This window comes from Nomascus leucogenys, chromosome 22a (genome assembly GCF_006542625.1).
Source record: "Nomascus leucogenys isolate Asia chromosome 22a, Asia_NLE_v1, whole genome shotgun sequence".
Classification (NCBI taxonomy): domain Eukaryota; kingdom Metazoa; phylum Chordata; class Mammalia; order Primates; family Hylobatidae; genus Nomascus; species Nomascus leucogenys.
Genome location: NC_044402.1, coordinates 108,669,233 through 108,691,448, shown reverse-complemented (window position 1 = coordinate 108,691,448; position 22,216 = coordinate 108,669,233). Strand labels below are relative to the sequence as shown.

The 22,216-nt window shown below is 44.9% G+C and overlaps 1 pseudogene; it reads left to right on the top strand.

Annotated features, from left to right (window-relative positions):
• The first annotated feature begins 5,662 nt into the window (after positions 1-5,662).
• LOC115832295 lies at positions 5,663-5,968 on the top strand (annotated as a pseudogene).
• The last annotated feature ends 16,248 nt before the right edge of the window (positions 5,969-22,216 follow it).

Genomic DNA, 22,216 nt, shown 5'->3' with positions numbered 1-22,216 from the left:
GGTGCCCGCCACCTCGACCGGCTAATTTTCTGTATTTTTAGTAGAGACGGGGTCTCACTGTGTTAGCCAGGATGGTCTCGATCTCCTGACCTCATGATCCACCCGCCTCGGCCTCCCAAAGTGCTGGGATTACAGGCGTGAGCCACCGCGCCCGGCCGGTTATTACTAGTTCTAAGAAGTTACACTGACCACTGGTACAGGAAGGGCCACTTTTCCCTTTCTGAAGGTGGACAGGATTTTTTTCATTTTTTATCCAAGTAGCCTAAATGACACAAGACCAATATCCACATTTATTTCTACACAGCCCTAATTCATGACGGATGTACTTATTTTCTGCCATATAGCCTCTTTTCTAATTGAGAGAATCACATCCTATTTCTAACTTATTACTATTAGTGACAGCACAGGCATCAAACTTGTTTGGGCACCCCTTTTTCTTCTGTTTTGGCTAACACTTTACTCATATCGTTTATGAGCACCCACCAGTCCTCAGTCCCTAATCTTATTTCAAAAACTATGGTCATGGGAGGCTCAGATGGGTCATAACACATATCAGGTTGATCATTTCCTGGGCTACATACCTTGTACAGAACAGCATTATACAAACAAGTTTTTTTTAGAGTCCCAGTACACTTAAAATAACCGTAAAATAGTAGGACTATGGTAACTTTTTGTCCTACTTCAGTGACTTGTTGTATACACCGGGAACAGTCCTCAGTCTGAGGAAGGTCAGCTGAAGTCCTTACTGTGTAAGTCCAAATTTTAAGGAAAATGAGTCCCACAATGGGTTTTCTCATGCTTCGGCTGTGCGTGGACCAGTCAGCTTCGCGGTGTGACTGGAGCTGGGCTCGTTGTCTTCTTCAGAGTCACTTTGCAGGGGTTGGAGAAGCTGCTACCATCCACATACAGCTCACAGTCTACTGATGTTCAAGGATGGTGTCTGAGGTTGGGCCCACTAGAATAAACTGAGTCCAATACCTCTAAACAGTTATGTTCAACTGGGCTCTCTGATACCGGGAGCAAGGTGACGGGGTTTAGGGTGTTGCAAACTTCAATGGTTATGCGGGGATTTTCACATAGGAAGCTTTGGTACTTGGTTAATCTAGCATTTGTTAGCCAATGATGTTCTTTGGTATTCATCAAAGTTACCACAGCATAGAGGGGCCTTTATATTCAGGTTTGGCCCAAGAGTTAGTTTATCTGCTTCTTGTGCTAACAAGGCCGTTGCTGCCAGGGCCCTTAGACATGGGGGCCAGCCTTTGGAAACCCCATCTAGTTATTTTTAGAGATAGGCTACTGGCCTTGGCCAGGGCCCCACAGTCTGGGTTAAAACTCCAACTGCCATTTTTTCTCTTTCTGTCACATACAGTGTAAAGGGTTTTCCCAGGTCAGGTTGCCCCAGGGCTGGGGCCAACATGAGTTTTTTCTTTTAACTCATGAAAAGCTCGTTGCTGTTGGTTGTAATGGATGTAGTTTATCCAATCTACATTTTTATTAACTCTTACCCACCAAAATATTGACTCAAATCCTGCAGCTATTTAATTTTAAGCTTTAAATTGACCTGGTATTCCCCGTGGGACTTCAATTGCTTCTAAATAGACGTGAGAGTCGAAAGACCCATAAGGGGCTTCTCTCGCTTTATGATGTCTTATTTTTCCTCCCTCTGGTTGATGAAATGCCAGGGTGAAAGGCATAGCCAATTGGACTAAAGTGCAAGTGCCACTCTAGTTATTCAGCCACAATACCACCACACCTCCACTCGGGGATGAACAAGGGCTGACTGATTGATAAGCTCTTGAAAATTCTTAAGCTCACTGCATTCCTTCAGGTCTCCAAGGAACTCTAAGTTTCCTCCCTGTTGTGAGAGACATGAAGTGAACTTAGTGTTCGGAGACCAAAGCTGGACAGCCCTTGGGGGCTGACCCGCAGGGTGCCGGACTTTGGGATATAGCAGAGAGAGCTCGGCACGACTTACTACTCTAGGCTGTAGAATCCTGGAAAAGAGCTACCATGCAGCCCATGTCTGGTCGACTGGAGAACCACCTTAGTGGAAAGGGGACAATCTGGGCCTCTGGCCTGCCCTGCACACAAGCATAAAAATTGCGTTTGTTTAACGTGCAGATGGAATATTTGATCCATTACGACCAGGCATTTGCATCTTAGTATCCTGTCTTAATTGCCACAGTTTAAGTCTTTAACTTCTATGGTCCTCTAGCAAAATGAAAATATGATTTCAGGAAATTACAAAAACCAGTTGGGGCAGTCCATCCTTGCTCTTTAGTGGTCCACAGAACGTTGGACCAACTACGGCATAAAAGCTATACATTGAGGGGCAAGACTCCTGGTTGACACTGGAGTCTTTATCGAAATTTCCCCGGATTAAGTGGTCCTAATTTACTAACGCCCAGTCTGAGGAGAGTCAGGAGAGACAGAGGTACTTTTCTGAAGTAGAGAGCTGTCTTTGACTTGGCAAATCCCCACAGGGTATAACAAGGCAAGCATTAAATGCAATAGTTTGAGGCAAAATTGACTTGGTTATGTTAATAACTAGATGGTCAGTAATAGAGCGAAAAAAGAAGAAAGAGTAATAGAACAGATGAAAATGTTAAATTTTTCTTAGCTTAGTTTGGTAGGGTTTTCCCCTGGGACTATGGCCCACAACTCTGGAGGGGGTGGCGCTTTCTTGACTGGGCTGTGATGAGTCCATCCTTTTTTCGCTGTACAAACAGCAGTCTCGGTGGTTAGCAGCACAAGGTAGGGTCCTTCCTAGGCTGGTTCAAGTTTCCTTTTTTTTCACTCTTCGATGAGAACGTGATCTTCAGGCTGGTGCTGGTTTACCGGAAATTCTAGGGGTGGTACATGTGCTAAAAGACTTTTAGTTTTGAGGGAAACTCTGTATTCATTAAACAATAACTACCCAATCCTACCTCCCCCAATCCCTGGTAACCGCCATTCCACTTCCTGTCTTTATGAATCTGACTATTCTAGGTACCTCAAATAAACGGAATCATACAATATTTGTTCTTCTGTGTCTGATTTATTTCCCTTCACATGTTTTCAAAGTTCATATGTGCCATGTGTCAGCATTCCTTATTAGGAATAAGGAATAAGGAACTTCCAACTTTGTTTTTTGCAAGACTAATTTGTTGATTTGGGGTCCCTTGAGATTCCAAATGAATTTTAGGATAGATTTTTCTCTTTCTGCATAAGGAAATCATTGAGATTTGATAGGGATTGCACTAAATCTGTAGATTGCTTTGAGTAGTACTGACATATTAACAATATTGCCTTCCAATCCATTAACATAGGATGTGTTTCCACTTATTTATGTCTTCTTTAATTTCTTTCAATATTTTGTAATTTTCAGAGTATAATATACTTGGTTTTTTTTAACTTGACATATGGTAAGCATTTTCCATACCCTTAAATAAATTCTTTGACAACATGATTTTTGGTAGTTGCATAGCATCTCATCAAACAAGTGTTCCATGATTTATTTAATCAATGCCCTATTCTGGACATTTTATTTGCATCTAATTTTCTATATTATAAACACCATTCTGACAAAATATCACAGTTCATAATCTTTGTATGCATCTTTAATTTTTTCCGTTGGACAAATTCCTAGAGATGGAAATATTAGATCACAGGTGTGAGAATTAGGAGTTTTTAAATATACATCAACAGTGCTACTTTTTATACAAAACTATGGCTTAAAATCTTTTCTCCTTTCTACTGCTTTATAGTTCTAAATTTTCCACAAAAGTTATAATTTTTAAAAGAGAAAGATGTAAATGAGGCTTATTAAACTTACGTGGATCACATAAAATTTGTCCAGAGAAAGTTATTTTTTAGTATTAGACTTAGGTAGCAAGAATCCAAACTAAGGAGTGAGACTGGGTGCACCAAAGTTATTCTAAATCAGTGGTTCTTAGTGGGAGATGGGGGGTGGATTTGCTTTCCAGGGAACCTTTGGCAACATCTGCAGACAGTTCTGCTTGTCACAACGAGACAGTAATGCTACCGGTACCAAGCTGGTAGAGGCCAGGATGCTGCTCAATGTCCTGCAATGCACACAACAGCCTCCCCACCCAGCAGATAATTTTTTGGCCCCAAATGTCAAAAGAGTGCTGCGGTTGAAAAACCCTGCTCTAAAGACAGTGGAACACCAGGAGGGGCCGGGTCTTGGCAAAAGGAAGGAAGACCCCAGTCCCTGGAGTCAGAGCCTTAAGAAGAGAGCCACGAGGGTTTTGCCCCAGGGTGAAGAAGGCAGAATCTTTGCAAGATTGTAGGATTTTCAATGTGTTATATTTGCATGTTAACTTGCATTTGTCAGCAGCTATAACCAACTAAGCTTAGCCTTTAGTTAGCAAAGTTGTTAGTTAAATAGAAAGTTACCAGTGTAATAACGCCAAAGGGTCGCTTCATGAATCCCACAGTTGAGAGTTTCATTGCCTGTGCTGAATGAAGCAGGCACGGTGCTGCAGCTGAAGACTTCCCTGCTTCCACCCAGGCTCCAGGGATCAAAGCTGAGGCCAGGTGCCTAAACAGGGCTTCCTCAGGCCCAACCCCTGGCATCCAAGCGCCTGCATTAGTTATCTGATACCCTGCTTATCAGCAGGTAGGATCATAGAGAGGTTCTCTTAAAGGAGAATCACATCCTACCGTAAACACCCCGGGGAGAAGGCAAGTTCATCCTCACGTTTCACATTTCACACCAACAAAACTCTCTAATCGAAACGCCTCAGGCCGGGCGCGGTGGCTCACGCTTGTAATCCCAGCACTTTGGGAGGCCGAGGCGGGCGGATCACGAGGTCAGGAGATCGAGACCACGGTGAAACCCCGTCTCTACTAAAAATACAAAAAATTAGCCGGGCGCGGTGGCGGGCGTCTGTAGCCCCAGCTACTTGGGAGGCTGAGGCAGGAGAATGGCATGAACCCGGGAGGCGGAGCTTGCAGTGAGCCGAGATCGCACCACTGTACTCCAGCCTGGGTGACAAAGCGAGACTCCATCTCAAAAAAAAAAAAAACAACATAAAAACATTATTTTATGTGTCATCCAACGAGAGTCCAAACCACCACAAATTTATGAAGGAGAGAACAAAACAAACAAAACAAATACATAAAATATTTAAAAGTGGTCCTGAGCAGGACCAGTGTGTCTATTCATGTCGATTGTACCAGAAAACCCTAGGGAGCACCATTCATACCAAATGAATGGGGAATGGTGCCCTCTTCAGTTTCACAGTGTACAACCTACCCAACTATACACAGCAGCCCTGGTGTTGGCAGTGTCTTTCTTTCAGCTTGGTCACTTTTTTTTTTTTTGAGACAGAGTCTCACCCTGTCCCCCAGGCTGGAGTGCAATGGCGCGATCTTGGCTCACTGCAAGCTCTGCCTCCCGGGTTCATGCCATTCTCCCGCCTCAGCCTCCCAAGTAGCTGGGACTACAGGTGCCCGCCATCACGCCTGGCTAATTTTGTTTTTGTATTTTTAGTACAGACGGAGTTTCACCGTGTTAGCCAGGATGGTCTCGATCTCCTGACCTCGTGATCCACCCGCCTCGGCCTCCCAAAGTGCTGGGATTACAGGCGTGAGCCACTGCTCCCGGCCTAGAAAAAAAAATTTTTAGGTCCATCCCCCAGGAAGTCAGGTTTTCTGACTTTCCCTCATCTGCTGTTTGCTGAACCCCCAGGCCAGCTCCCACAGGCTCAGGATCTATGAGCGAGAGGACTACAGGGGCCAGATGGTGGAGACCACTGAGGACTGCTCCTCTCTTCACGACCACTTCCACCTGAGTGAGATCCACTCCTTCAACGTGCTGGAGGGCTCCTGGGTCCTCTACGAGCTGCCCAACTACCGGGGGCAGCAGTACCTGCTGAGGCCGGGGGACTACAGGCGGTGCCAGGATTGGGGGGCCACGGATGCAAGAGTGGGCTCCCTGAGGAGAGCTATGGAGCTCTACTGAAATATTTGTACTCTATCCCTTGCTTCATCTGGAAACTAATAAAATATTTCCTGTGTGTTCCATGCAGTAATGTATCCTCTGTTCCTTTCAGCCTCCTTGGAAGGGCTCAGCAAAAATCATGCTGGGAATCATGTGGATTTTCTTGCATGTATCAGTGGAAAAGGGGTGTGAGGCAGCTGTTAAGAGCACAGCCTCTGGGGCCAGAATGCCGGGGCCCAACTCCACTTACTAGTTATAGTTGTGGGGCAAGTTACTTAGCATCTCTGTTCCTCAGTTTCCTAATATGTAAAAATGGGGGTTAATAGTACTTTTCACCTCATGAGGATTAAATGTGGATTAAATGAGTTTATAGTTCTCTAACAACAGTGCCAAGTATGAAGAAACCACTATGTAAGTATTTGTAACATAACTGTTGATTATTATTCAGTATTTGGGCCTTATAAATTACTGTTTCTCAAAGTATCTACAATGGGTTAAACATCACCTGGGATACTTCTTAAAATGCGGATTCCTTGAGCCCACTGCCTTTCCCACAGTAATTTTTATGCAAATGAAATTTGAGAACCACAGTTCTTTTTTTTTTTTTTTGAGACAGGGTTTCACTCTGTCACCCAGGTTGGAGTGCAGTGGTGTGATCACGGCTCATTGAAGCCTCAGCCACCCCAGGTTCAGGTGATCCTCCCACCTCAGTCTCCGAAGTAGCTGGGACTACAGGCACATGCCACTACACCCAGCTAATTTTTGTATTTTTTGTAGAGACAGGGTTTTTTGCCATGTTGCCCAGGCTGGTCTCGAACTCCTGGACTGAAGCAATTTGCCCGCCTCAGCCTCCCAAAGTGCTAGGATTACAGGTGTGAGCCACCATGCCTGGCTTGAGAACCACAGTTCTAAATCCACTTTCTTGTAGTACAGAATTACATCCAAAAAGATGAACACCTCCATTTAGATGCTCTGCTCTGCATTGGGAAACAACCATGAATAGGCCAGTATCCTGGCCCCCAGGAGTCCACAGTCTAGAGGAGTGAGCAAAAGATCCAAAAGAATTTTTGAAATCATGATCCCAGTAGCATAATAGATGGATGCATGTCCACAGGGCTGTGGGTGCATGGAGGAAGACGCTTTTTTTTTTTTTTTTTTAGAGACGGAGTCTTGCTGTCACCCAGGCTGGAGTACAGTGGCACTATCTCGGCTCACTGCAAGCTCCACCTCCCGGGTTTGCGCCATTCTCCTGCCTCAGCCTCCCAAGTAGCTGGGACTGCAGGCGCCCGCCACCACGCCCGGCTGATTTTTGTATTTTTTTTTTAGTAGAGACGGGGTTTTACTGTGTTAGCCAGGATGGTCGCAATCTCCTGACTTCATGATCTGCCCGCCTCGGCCTCCCAAAGTGCTGGGATTACAGGCGTGAGCCACCGCGCCCGGCCTCAGGAAGATGCTTAAGACATTTATCAGAGTATTGTGAGATGCTCCAAATGCAACCTCACCCATCACTAGAAAGGACTTTGTATACCCCCAGTACCATACTCAGAACTGTGAGCAAATATCAAAGACACTGCTACAAGATTCCCCGGGTAAAATTTCTAACATTTTCTAGGAAAAAGAAATTGAAACAGAGTCATCATACCGACATGACAGGCATCATAACAGAGGGATTTGAACTCTATACTGTGGTAGGATTTAGACTGCTCGGGTTTGAATAGCAACTGTACCTTGCATGAGCCAGACAAGAGTCTTAGGTTGAGTTCCTCCAGACTCAGGTCATGAGCCAAGGCTTGGAAAGGAGGTGATTTACTGCGGAATGTGCTTCCAAGAAAAAAAGTGAAGGAGTAGGGAAGCAAGCCAGGGAAGGGGAAGAAGCCAGCTCAGGCTGATCCTTGGAGAGTCCTGGAGCATGGCTCACACTTCAACCTCTCCCTCCTTGAGGCCAACGATCTGGGTGCTTGTGTTCCCACACCAGTTCCTTCTGTCACTGGCCAGGGGGGAGAGGGACACAAACTCCCAGAGCCTTTCCACTCTCCCCTCAGTGAGGGGTAATGTGCACACGGTTCCAGGGCAAGCATTTGCAGCCAAGCCCGCAGAAGCAGGGGTCTGAGCATGCAGAGTTGGAAAAGAGGACCCGGGGGATCTGGGCAGGGCATACCTGGCAGTATAATAGGGATCATAAAGGGTCTACCTTATATAGTGGGGGGTTAAAATGATAAAATGACCGTAAACACTTAACACACTGCCTGGCGCAGAGTAAGTGCTCACCAAGTGTCGTCTATTACTATTAGGTTCTATGAATTCAGAGGAAATGGTATAAAGGTGGTGGAAATGTCACGAACTAATCTTGTCCCACAGGGAAGAAAGCATGGCACACAGGGGAAACACTGAATAATTCACCCTAACTGAAGTTTAGGGGCCCAGAGGGGAGAAGCAAAGGAGTTGGTAGTCAGATGGTTAAAGCTAGATTTGAAAGAGAAATGACATTATTCATTGTTGATCAGATCTTAACTGAGACAGAAGAGATGTCGTTAGAAGGCTCAGAGAAGGATCTAGAACCTGAGCTCCGAAGCAAAAACGATTTTTTTTTTTTTGAGACGGAGTCTTGCTCTGTCGGGCAGGCTGAAGTGCAGTGGTGCAATCTTGGCTCACTGCAGCCTCTGTACCCCGAGTTCCAGCGATTCTCCTCCCTCAGCCTCCTAGGCAGCTGGGATTACAGGCGCATGCCACCACGTCCTGCTAATTTTTGTATTTTTAGTAGAGATGCAGTTTCACCATTTTGGCCAGGCTGGTTTCGAACTCCTGACCTCGTGATCTGCCAGCCTCAGCCTCCCAAAGTACTGGGATTACAGGCGTGAATCACTGCACCCGGCCAACAAAAACGATTTTTTAAAACACACGCACACACACACAAAAACAGAAGGAAAACGATGGAACAAGCAAAACTATTTCACATCCGTGTCAGCAAAAACCAATACAGGAGAAACACTGGTACATACAAAACATGAACACAGCTGCTTTCTCCACAAGCAAGGCAACCACACTCTCAAACCTGTGAATTTGAAGAGCTTGTTATATAAGAAAGAACACGTGCCCAGGCGCGGTGGCTCACTCCTGTAATCCCAGCACTTTGGGAGGCCGAAGCAGGCGGATCACAAGGTCAGGAGATTGAGACCATCCTGGCTAACATGGTGAAACCCCGTCTCTACTAAAAAAATACAAAAAATTAGCCGGGCTTGGTGGCGGGCGCCTGTAGTCCCAGCTACTCGGGAGGCTGAGGCAGGAGAATGGCGTGAACCCGGGAGGCGGAGCTTTCAGTGAGCCGAGATAGTGCCACTGCACTCCAGCCTGGGCGACAGAGCGAGACTCCATCTCAAAAAAAAAAAAAAAGAACACATGCTATTTAAAACCCTTGCATTCTCATTGCCATTCCTCTCGTTTCTTTCCATCTGAACTATTCCAATAACGTTTTAGCTCAGTTAACCACACCTAGTTCCTTCCAGCTTTCTTTAAACAACAATTTTTTTCCTCTAAAAGCAAAATTAGAATATTGAATACAATGTTTTGCAATGTGGGTTGTTCCTGTTACTACCAACAGCTAAGGTTATTTGAAGAAACTTTACAATAAAAAGAAAGAGGAAGGGGAGAGGAAGAAAAAAGACAGACAACAGCTAGCAAGTTGCTGCAGTCATTTAGGCAAGGGAGAATGGTGGCTTAGGGCAGGTCGTGGCATTGACAGAGGTGAGAGGTGGTCAGATCTTGAATATATTAGGAAGGGAGAACCGACAAAAACTCTGGATGGATTAAATGTGGGTGTGAGAGAGGTTTGGGCTAAGCGGCTAGAAGAATGGAGTTGCTCCAGCCGATACAGGGAGAACTACCGGGGGGAGCAGGTTTGGGAAAAAATCAGTTATCTTGTTTTGGAAGAGAAGAGTCTGAAAATGTCCATGAACATCCAAGGGGAGTTATTAACCAGACAACTGGTTATACTAACCTGCTCAAGAAAGAGTCGTGGGCTGGAGATCTGTGTTTCCAAATCATTAGACAGCAGGTGGTATTTAAAGTCCTAAGTTTGGATAGGATCCCCAAAGGACTGTGTGTAGGTGTAAATGGAGAAGTCCCTGGGGCACCCCAGTTTTAAAGGCACAAAGCAAAGAAGAATGTATGCATCTGGGAGGGCTAACTCCTCTAACAAATGATGCCAAATGTTCAACGGCTTAGAGGTTGAGGTGAGCTGAGATCGTGCCATTGCACTCCAGCCTGGGCAATAAGAGCAAAACTCCATCTCAAAAAAAAAAAAAAAAGTTCAGCTGCTTAACATGATGAAAATATATCCTTCATTTAAACCAATAAAATTAATTTTAAAAAACTCAAGTGTTTTTTCTTAATGATGATAACTTTTTAGCCAGTTTTTTTAGATCCAAGAACATTGAGATCAGCAAGAACAATGCCAACACAATTAGATAAGTGGAATCAAAGTATTGTTTTTGATCATTTTTTATTTTTTGCCCATTGTACTAGAAAGTACTACCTACCAGGTAATCAAGATTCTGAAAACTGAAATGAATACTAAAAAATATCATGCTGCCTATACACTGATATTCAGAATTATTAAGAAAGAGAATAAGATTTTGAAGCTTTAGTAAGTAAAACAACAAAAGCCAGGCAAACAATCAACTCCCTAGAGGAAGTCAGGGCAGCCTTTCTCCAGCAGGCATGCAAGCCGAGAGAATCAGCTGGGCAGCTTTTAACGCAGACTCCCAGACCTCCTGAATCAGCAACCTTCATGGAGCGCCCTGTGCATCTGTGAGGCTTAACCAGCTCCCCTGGGAAGGGTTATGATGTGGAACATTTGGGACCCACTGAGTACAAGCCTTTCCTCTCAAAGTGTGGTCCAAAAACCAGCAGCACAGGGCATGCGCTGGGAGCTTGTCAGAAATGCAGAATCTCAGGCCTCACTCCAGACCTGCTGCCTCGGATTTTTATTTTATGTTATTTTTATTTTATTTTATTTTATTTTATTATTTTATTTTATATTTTATGACAGGTTTTCACTCTGTTGCCCAGGTTGGAGTGCAGTGGTGCAATCACAGCTCACTGCAGCCTCGAACTCTGGGCTCAAGTGATCCTCCTGCTTTAGCCTCCTCAGTAGCTGGGCCTACAGGGATGCATCACCACACCTGACTTAAACAATTTTTTTTGTGGAGATAGGCATCTCCCTATGTTGCTCAGGCTGTTCTTGAACTTTTGGCCTAAGGGATCCCCCTGCTGTGGCCTCCCAAAGTGCTGGGATTACAGGCATGAGCCACCACACTCAGCCACCCATGGAGCTTTCTAAAAATGCTGATGCCTGGGCCCCACTGAGACATTAATTCTTTTTTTTCTTTTTTTTTTTTTGAGACGGAGTTTCACTCTTGTTGCCTAGGCTGGAGTAAAGTGGCGCGACCTCGGCTCACTGCAATCTCCGCCTCCTGGGTTCAAGCGATTCTCCTGCCTCAGCCTCCCAAGTAGCTGAGACTACAGGCGCCTGCCAGCACGCCTGGCTAATTTTTTGTATTTTCAGTAGAGACGAGGTTTCACTATGTTGGCCAGGCTGCTGGTCTCGAACTCCTGACCTCGTTATCCACCCACCTTGGCCGAGACATTAATTCTGAAAATAATTACACAATTTTCAAATAATTTCTCTCCTCTGATTTACATTTTACTGACTTAGGTAAACTATTTTATTTATTTTGGATATCCAAATATTCCTAATATTTAATAATGATAAAGCTTTATTGGAAAACAAGATTTGGATCCAGGACCAAGATGGGACTTCTTGCTTCTTTCCAAATCAAACTAACCACCATCCACAGGCAGAGCAACTATGGATTGCAAATATTCTTTCTTGGGCCAGGACCTGGCCTGGTGACAGAGTCAGGCAGTGAACGTGGCCTGGACAGACGGCCCCAGCAGAGAGAGCCACAGAGACCCAGTGATGGTAACGAGGGGTCTATGACCCATTCCAAACTGAACTTTCTGTTGATTAGGCCACTGAACCACCTAAACACCAGGGAGATATTTACCTTGCTTAGGAACAAGATCGTGAAACTATGAGGTCTACACAACTCAGCTGTGCTTAAATTCACCATCAGTGGAATTTATTATTAACAAGTGTTTCCATTCATGATTCATGAATCTCCTTTTTCTTTGTACTCTGCTTCTCACATCTTCCTTTATTTTTGATTTGTGACTCTACTATTTCTTTTTCTTTTTTTAAGCAAAGAATTGGAAGCCTTCTGTGCCACACAGAGACTAACTGGATAAAAATTCGTAAGTGCCAACTGTTTAAAGTAGCTTCCATCCCTTCCATTTAGAAAATGCTTTTATTTAGTCTGGATAAGAGCTCCACCCTGTGCTGGCCAGAAGGAAGGCAAGTATGATTTAAAAGCCTTTCTCGAAATCACAAATAGAGATTATTTTGCACTTTTAAAATATGCTCAGCTATGCAGTATATATGCAGGTTAATCTTATAATTTAGCCAGTGGTTATTAAGCAAATACAAATTGTTTGAGATCTTTTGACACATCCTAAGCATTTCCTAAGAGACAGTGAAGAGAGGCATGCCAATTGGTCTTGTGTTCGCCCCAGTGGGTGTGGCCTTTTTGAATGGACAATCCAGCATCTACACTGTGCTTTGAAAAGAGCTCTGTGTTGGCTGGGAGCAGTGGCTCACACCTGTAATCCCAGCACTTTGCGAGTCCAAGGTGGGAGGATCACCTGAGGTCAGGAGTTCGAGACCAGCCTGACCAACATGGCGAAACCCCGTCTCTACCAAAAATACAAAAAATTAGCCAGGCGTGGTGACTCGTGCCTGTAGTCTCAGCTACTTTGGAGGCTGAGGCAGGAAAATTGCTTGAACCTGGGAAGTGAGGCTGCGGTAAGCCGAGATCGTGCCACGGGTGACAGAGTGAGACTCCATCTCAAAAAAATAAAATAAAATAAAAGAGCTCTATGTCTTCTTCCTCCATCTCTCAACATCTGACAGGCCCACATGTAATTTATGAAACATTGAGTTCATGAATAAAACAGACTCCACATCCGTGTTCAAATATTTCCTCCACTTCATCTTCAAGCTCAATCTCTGTGGTTTCTCTCAACCGTTTAATATCCTGTACATTTTTTTCTTATCATTGTACCTGAATAGTTTTTCTTTTACAGAAATCTTAATCTCTTTTATTAAAAAAAAATGAAAGCCGGGCGCGGTGGCTCACGCTTGTAATCCCAGCACTTTGGGAGGCCGAGGCGGGCGGATCACGAGGTCAGGAGATCGAGACCACGGTGAAACCCTGTCTCTACTAAAAATACAAAAAATTAGCCGGGCGTGGTGGCAGGCGCCTGTAGTCCCAGCTACTAGGAGAGGCTGAGGCAGGAGAATGGCATGAACCCGGGAGGCGGAGCTTGCAGTGAGCCGAGATTGCACCATTGCACTCCAGCCTGGGCGACAGAGCGACACTCTGTCTCAAAAAAAAAAAAAAAAAAAAAGAGTACCTATTCCAAACATTGTGGGCTGACTTCCACTGTTCTTCCTTCCCTCTCTTGGTGTCTACAGACATATAAAGCTATCCTCATCCCCCTCATCTTAAGCTATCTCAAATCAATCTGATTGTATTCAGAGATAATGGACAGTGTATAGTGTTATTCCTCTACTGCCCATTTCTGCATTTGAAAGCCACAAACTTGACTCTAAAAATAACACCTGGCCGGGTACAGTGTTTCACACCTGTAATCCCAGCACTTTGGGAGGACAAGACAGCCAGATCACTTGAGCCCAGGAGTTCCAGACCAACCTGGACAACATGGCGAAACTCCATCTCTACAAAAAAAAAAAAAAAAAAACGCAAAGAAAAAAATAGAATAACACCCAAGCTATGCACCTTCAGATTGCTTCGAATATTTCCCTTAAGTGATGTTTGTCTTTCTGCCTTGTGAAAGTTGTCACAATCGGCCGGATGCAGTGGCTCACGCCTGTAGTCTCAGTACTTTGGGAGGCTGAGGCGGGTGAATCACGGGAGGTCAGGAGTTTAAGACCAGCCTGGCCAACATGGTGAAACCCTGTCTCTACTAAAAATACAAAAAAAAATTCGCCAGGCCTGGTGGCGCATGCCTGTAGTCCCAGCTACTCAGGAGGCTGAGGCAGGAAAATCACTTGTACCCGGGAGGCAGAGGTTGCAGTGAGCCAAGATCGCACCATTGCACTCCAACCTGGGCCACAAGAGCGAAACTCCGTCTCAAAAAAAAAGAAAAAGAAGGTTGTCAGAATCAAAATAGAGTGACCAATTATAAGAAAACAAAACCCTGACAAATAGGGTCAGGAAGGTTATGAAGAGCAGGTTCTTGTGCTTATATGCTTGATAACAAAAAACTATCACAAAAGACTCTGCAAAAACCACAACCATGCACACAGAACATTGCAACCTTATATAAAAAATACTTCTGCAAGGACATCTGCCCAGCAACTGCCTGTTCAACCTCGGGCTGGTGTCACCCTTGTTAATGATCTTTGTAGCCAAGGATAATTATTTCGAAACAATTATGTAATCCTCCTCATTTTTTCCTTTGAAAACCTTTGTCTTCTTTTACCTCCCTGAATATGCACATAGTTTACTATGGCATGCATACTCCCATTGCAATGCTCCATTCCCAAAGAAATATCATTTACTTTTAGAGAGTTCCTCTCTGTTACTTAGGTTGACAGTGTGAACCCTTGTACTCCCAGATGACTCTGGTTTAGAAGATGGGAATTCAGAACTGTTGATATAGCTCACAGATATAGTTCATGTTCTCATACCTTTGGGGCTTTATGTACCACATGAAAGGAAAGCACTGCAAATAAACCCAGGTCCCAAAGATGAGATTCTATGCGGTCACCAGACTATGGCTTTGAAGCATACCCTTTCCTGGTACATATACACAATGGATTATTATTCAGCCATAAAAAAGAATGTGATCCTGTCCTTTGCAACAACATGGATGGAAATGGAGGTCATCATGTTAAGTGAAGCCAGGCACAGAAAGACAAACATCACATGTTCTCACTTATTTGTGGGAGCTAAAAATTAAAACAATTTCACTCATGAAGATAGAGAGTAGAAGGATGGTTACCAGAGGCTGGGAAGGGTAGTGGGGGGTGAGGAGGGAAGTGGGGATTGATATAGTTTGGATCTGTGTCCCTGCCTGAATCTCATGTGAAATTGTAATCCCCAGTGTTGGAAGTGAGGGCTGGTGGGAGGTGATTGAATCCCAGGGGCAGATTTCTTGTGAATGGTTTGGCATCACCCCTTGGTGCTGTTCTCATGATAATTAGTGAGTTCTCATGAGATCTGGTTGTTTAAAATTGTGTAGCATCTCCCCGCTCGCTCTCTCTCTTGCTCCTGCTCCAGCCATGTGACATGCTGCCACCCCTTTGCCTTTCACCATGATTCTAAGTTCCCTGAGGCCCCCAAGAAGCTGAGCAGATACCAGCATCATGCTTCCTGTACAGCCTGTGGAACTGTGAGCCAATTAAACCTCTTTTCTTTATAAATTACCCAGTCTTGGCAGGGCATGGTGGCTCATGCCTGTAATCCCAGCACTTTGGGAGGGCAAGGTGGGGAGATCATTGAGGTCAGGAGTTCGAGAACAGCCTGGCCAACATGGTGAAACCCTATCTCTACTAAAAGTACAAAAATTAGCTGGGCATGGTGGCGCACACCTGTAATTCCAGCTACTTGGGAGGCTGAGGCAGGAGAATTGCTTGAATCCAGGAGGCAGAGGCTGCAGTGAGCCAAGATTGCACCATTGCACTCCAGCCTGGATGACAGAGCGAGACTCCATCTTTAAATAAATAAATAACCCAGCCTCAGGTATTTCCTTACAGCAATGTGAGAATGGACTAATACAGAGATGATTAATAGACACACACAAAAATACAAAGAATGAATAGGACCTAGTTATTAATAGCACAACAGGGTGAGTATAGTAAAAAAAAATGTAATTGTACATTTTAAGATAACTAAGAATACAATCGGATTGTTTGTAACACAAACAATCCTTCATTATAGGATTCAAAATACACTATTTTGCACTTCAGAAGCATCAGCAGGCTGGGCACAGTGGCTCACGCCTGTAATACCAGCACTTTGGGAGGCCGAGGCAGGTAGATCACGAGGTCGGGAGATCAAGACCATCCTGGCTAACACGGTGAAACCCCGTCTCTACTAAAAATACAAAAAATTAGCCGGGCTTGGTGGCAGGCGCCTGTAGTCCCAGCTACTCGGGAGGCTGAGGCAGGAGAATGGTGTGAACCCGGGAGGTGGAGCTTGCAGTGAGCCAAGATTGCGCCACTGCACTCCAGCCTGGGCGACAGAGTGAGACTCCGTCTCAACAAATAAAATAAAATAATAAAAAATAAAAAAGAAGCAGCAGCAGCAGCAGCAATTTCCGATAAAAGATCATTAAAATGTGTTAAATACTTCTGTTGTCACAGTTACTGTTTACTATAATCATCTAGCTGGTTTTCTGCTGAAGGCATTGCCTCTGCATTCTCAAGACTTTAATGAATAAACGACCCAGTCCGAAGTCAAACTTGGATCCTAGCTTTCTAGGATCTTGTGAAAAATCAGAGAAGCTACTTAACCTCTCTAAGCTGCAGTTTTTTCATCTAACGGGGATAGTAATAGAACCCACTTTACAGGGTTTTTTGAGATATAAACAATAGTATATAATATATAATGCTATAAAATGCCTGGCATATAGTAACTCACTAAATGTTAGCTGTTAGCCAGGTGCAGTGGTCTGCACCTGCAGGCCCAGCTACTCAGGAGGCTGAAGCAGGAGGATCACTTGAGCCCAGGAGTTCACAACCAGCCTGGGCGATATAGTGAGACCTGGTCTCTAAAAAATAAAAATAAATACACACATACATATTAACTGTTATTGTTACATTGTATTATCTTTTTAATGTCCTAAGAGTTGCATTTTGTACTTGGGGCTTTTAAAAAATTATCATGAGGTGCAAAGCTTAATGAAGGGTGTCTTAGGTATGAGGCAGCTTGCCTAAACATAATGTAATTATATTTATAAACCTGGTTCGGCGCTGTGGCTCACGCCTGTAATGCTAGCACTTTGGGAGGCCAAGGTGGGCAGATCACCTGAGGTCGGGAGTTTGAGATCAGGCCTGACCAACATGGAGAAACCCTGCCTCTACTAAAAATACAAAATTAGCCGGGCGTGGTGGCACATGCCTGTAATCCCAGCTACTTGGGAGGCTGAGGTAGGAGAATCACTTGAACATGGGAGGTGGAGTTTGCGGTGAGCCGAGATTGTGCCATTGCACTCCAGCCTGGGCAACAAGAGCAAAACTCCATCTCAAAAATAAAAAATAAGTATATTTATAAGCCTATAGTAACTAGAATACAGAAAATAAGTCTACTGTGCTCCAAACTAGTTAAACAAATTACTCAATCCTAGGCAATACATTGTAAAGGGATCATTACTAAAATGTCTTATCTTCTGAAAAGGACACTAGGATTATGAAGAATCTAAAAACTCTCTCCTAAGAGTAGTTGAAGAAACTAAGTCTATTGAGACTGGAAAAGAAAAAGTTAGTATTTTTATATATTTAAAAGGCTACCATGTGAAAAAGAGCCTGGACTAATTTTCTGTGTGAATGCAATACAGAATTAACACCAATGGGTGTAATTCGTGGGAGTCTGATATGGGGGTCAGCATTTTAAAAGGCTTTAAGGCAACTAGAAGTATCCAGCAATGTAATGGGCTGCCTTACGCAGTAGCGAACTTCCTGTTCAATGAGGTGCTTAGTCATTCATGAGCAATAAAGAGGATTTCTGTGTGGATGTGAACTGAGCTTAACTATGAGGTCTCTTCTTATTCACGGGGTTTGTTTATATGATTCTAAGGAGATGTATTTGATTCATTTGATTGCAGGTGACAGATCCTCGATCAAAAAAGTTTAAACTGGGCCAGGCATGGTGGCTCACGCTTGTAATCCCAGCACTTCTGGAAGCTGAGGCAATCAGATCTCTTGAGCTCAGGAGTTCAAGACCAGCCTGGCCAACATAGCAAAACCCTGTCTCTACAAGAAATACAAAAAATTAGCTGGGTGTGGTGGCACACACCTGTGGTCTCAGCTGCTTGGGAGGCTGAAGTGGAAGGATTGGCTTGAGCCTGGGAGGTGGAGGTTGCAGTGGGCTGAGATCATGCTACTGCACTCCAGCCTGGGTGACAGAGTGAAACTGTCTTAAAAAAAAAAAGGAAAAAAACAAAGGTTAAACTGAAAAAGGATTAACTGACTTACAGAACTAGGAAGTCACAGCTGTTGCCATGCTGAAATGGATTCCAGGGTTCAATGACACGCCTTTCTCTATGTGGGCTTCATCCTTAAACAGGCTTCCCCCACGAGATAATCCACAGAAACCCGAGAACTACTGGCTCACTAGTGTTCAAACTCTCTGTTTCTCTCCTTGAACAACTGAATCAGGTCTCCAGGGACTTCTGTTTGTCTTGCTGGGGTGAGCTGCCATCTTGAACTTTGAGGATGGTGTACTCTCACTGGACAGCCTCAGTCACATGCCTGCCTCTGTTGGGGAGAGTGGGTCTTGTGATTGCTAGAACCACCTGTGGAGGAGCTGCTCTCAGAGAGAAGGGACACTGGGCCAAAAAAGTTAATAGATGTCTGCTATAAGAGGATTCCTGAATAGACAGATGAGAACAACAATGCCTCCAAGTTCTTGGGGTGACACAAAGAAAGCCATTCTTCTGTAATGTATTGTCCATCTGTAAATATGAACAGGAATGTATACATATATGAAAAGAAAGAAAGCTAAATGAACCCTGCAGTACTAGACCAAAATCGGAGTTATCAGTATAAAACCCATGGTTTTTAAGATAGATAGATAGATAGATAGATAGATAGATAGATAGATAGATAGATAGATAATAGATAGATAGAGTATTCATCTGTTCTCATGCTGCTAATAAAGACATATCCGGCTGGGCACGGTGGCTCACGCCTATAATCCCAGCACTTCGGGAGGCCGAGGTGGGTGGATCACGAGTTCAGGAGTTCAAGACCAGCCTGGTCAACATGGTGAAACCCCATCTCTACTAAAAATACAAAAATTAGCCGGGTGTGGTGGCACGTGCCTGTAATCCCAGCTACTCAGGAGGCTGAGGCAGAGAACTGCTTAAACCCAGGAGGTGGAGGTTGCAGTGAGCTGAGATGAGATCACACCACAGTACTCCAGCCTGGATGACAGAGTGAGACTCCATCTTAAAAAAAAAAAAGAAAGACATATCCAAGACTGGGTATTTTATAAAGGAAAGAGGTTTAACTGACTCACAGTTCCACATGGCTGGAAGGCCATGGAGGAAGGCAAAGGGGAGAAAGGCACGCCTTACATGGTGGCAGGCAAGAGAGCTTGTGCAGAACTCCCCTTTATAAAACCATCAGATCTTGTGACACTTATTCACTATGATGAGAACATCACGGGGAAGACCCGCCCCATGATTCAATTACTTCCCTTCCCACTGGGTCCTTCCTATGACACATGGGAATCAGGGGAGCTACAATTCAAGATGAGATTTGGGTGGAGACACAGCCAAACCATATCAGATAGACAGATGGATAGAAAGATAGACAGATAGATGATAGATGATAGATAGATAGATAGATAGATAGATAGATAGATAGATGATAGATGATAGATAGATAGATAGATAGATAGATAGATAGATAGTACCCTGTACTAACTATAGGGTAGCCCTGCTCCACAAGGAGCAGTAAAAAATAAAAAAAATTAGATAGGTAGATAGATAGATAGATAGATGATAGATAGATAGATGATAGATAGATAGATAGATAGATAGATAGATAGATAGATAGATAGATGATAGATAGAAAAATGTACTTACGCATGAGTTAGACATACACATATTTTGTAGCTCCGTCTGCTGAGAGGGCCTAGAAGTAATGACATTTTAGGAAACAAGTACACACCTAGCACTCAGATCTTGGTCTGCAATAAGAGGAACCAGGGCTTCTAGGAGAAGCATTTAATTCCAGGGCTGGGGCAGAGGAACTACAAGATGAGTCTGGAACATCTTGTGGTTCCAGGAAGTAAGAAAATGCTTAAAAGGGGGCTGGGATACACCTGTAATCCCAGCACTTTGGGAGGCCGAGGCAGGCAAATCACCTGAGGTCAGGAGTTCACGACCAGTCTTGCCAACATGTGAAACCCCATTTCTACTAAAAATACAAAAATTAGCTGGGCGCTGTGGTGGGTGCCTGTAATCCCAGCTACCCAGACGCTGAGGCAGGAGAATTGTTTGAGCCAGAAAATCAGAGGTTGCAGTGAGCCGAGATTGTACCACTGCACTACACCCTCGCAACAGAGTGACTCCATCTCAAAAAAAAAAAAAAAAAGTGGGAGGTAGATACAGCAGATATAAGCACAAACCCAGTGGTGTTCCTAATGACAGAAGCTCAAACTATTTAAATTGCCATTATCTCAGCTTGTCCAGGGCTGGTGAGGATTCATTGCAACTGCTGCCCTCCAAGAAGCTTTTAAAAAATGGTGACACAGCAGGAAGGGATCGCTTTTCTACCCCCTTCCTCACTGAAGCTATCAATTTTAATACCTCTATTAGCTCAAAGAAACAAAACATTCTCCATGAGCTATAATACACATCACTATAATTTTAGAGATAAAATCTAATTGGAATGTTCAGATGACTCTCCACTGAAGTTTTATTCCACAGGAAAATACTGAAATTCTTTTTTTTTTTTTTTGAGACAGGGTCTTGCTCTGTTGCCCAGGCTGGAAGAGTGCAGAGGCATGATCATGGCTCACTGCAGCCTCGACCTCCTGGGCTCAAGCGATCCTTCCACGTCGGCCTCCCGAGTAGCTGGGACCACAGGCACATGCCACTGATGGTAGTAGCAGCCCATCTAGGGTGGCCGCTGCCAAGACACTGGCTGCAACAGGGAGATGGACCCGGGCTTCCCACTCCACAGAGCAGGCGGAAGCCCTGCCCTCCCCAGGTGCCACTGCAGTTGCCCTGCTGTGACTGTAGACCCCAGAGTCTCTGTGCTCTTGGGGTCCCAGGAAGGCCCCCCTACCCCCTACAGGCTCAGAAGTGCCTGTTTCCACTGTCTGGCCTCTCCCCACTCCCAACACCTGCTCCGATCATGGAGCAAGATTGAAGCCGAGCCTGGGCACTGTCGCAGCCCAGCAGGGTGGGCACACACTCAGGGCAACACTGACATGCCAATCCCCTGCCACCTTGGCCCCCTCCGGGCTTTAGGCACCGATTAGCATAGGAGGGAAGCTGAGGAGGGGCTGAGGGCAGCTCAGCACTGGCCTGCAGGCACTTGGCTCTAACAACCTACACTCCATGAATGGAGGCAGGAGGCAGACAGGCTTCTGGGCAGAAGAGAATGGGTCCTGAGTGAAGCCCCACCTTCAGTCCAAAGAAGGCCTGAAGCCTGGGGGGCAGGCTGCCAGTCCTGCAGACTGGAGAGAGAGCTCATGGTACTTTTGCCTGGGCCAGCCCATGGCTGCCCGTGGACCAATCAGCATGCACTTCCCCGCTGAAGTGCATAAAACCCGAGATTGTACCATTCTGCCAGAGCAGAGAAGATGTCAGGATGACCACCTGCAGAAAGGAGCCACCCTCTCCAGGGCCTCCTCTCTGCTGAGAGCTGAACACTCATCAGGATGATCTGCCGGCAGAGATGAGCCACCCACTCTAGGCCTCGTTTCTGCTATAGCTGAACACTTGACAGGTTGACCTGCCTGCAGAGAGGAGCCACCAATTCCAGAGCCACCTCTCTGCTGAGAGCTGAAGACTCAACAGAGATGAGCTACTCACTGTGGGTCTCCTCTAAGCTGTTCTAACACCCAGTAAAGTGCCTCTTTGTCTTGTTCATCCTCCACTTGTCTGCATACCTCATTCTTTCTGGATGCAGGACAAGAACTCAGGCAAAAGTGCCACTGGCCACAGAGGTTTCCAGCCAGAAAAGTGACACCCCAAAGATCTCGTAACACCACCACTCCCAGATAATTTTTGCTTTTTTTTGTAGAGACTGGGTTTTGCCATGTTGGCCAGGCTGATCTCTAACTCCTGGGCTCAAACAATCATACTGTCTCGGTTTCCCAGAGTGCTAGGATTACAGGTGTGAGCTACCATGCCCAGCCAAAAAACACATTCTTTAAGTATCTGGAATCT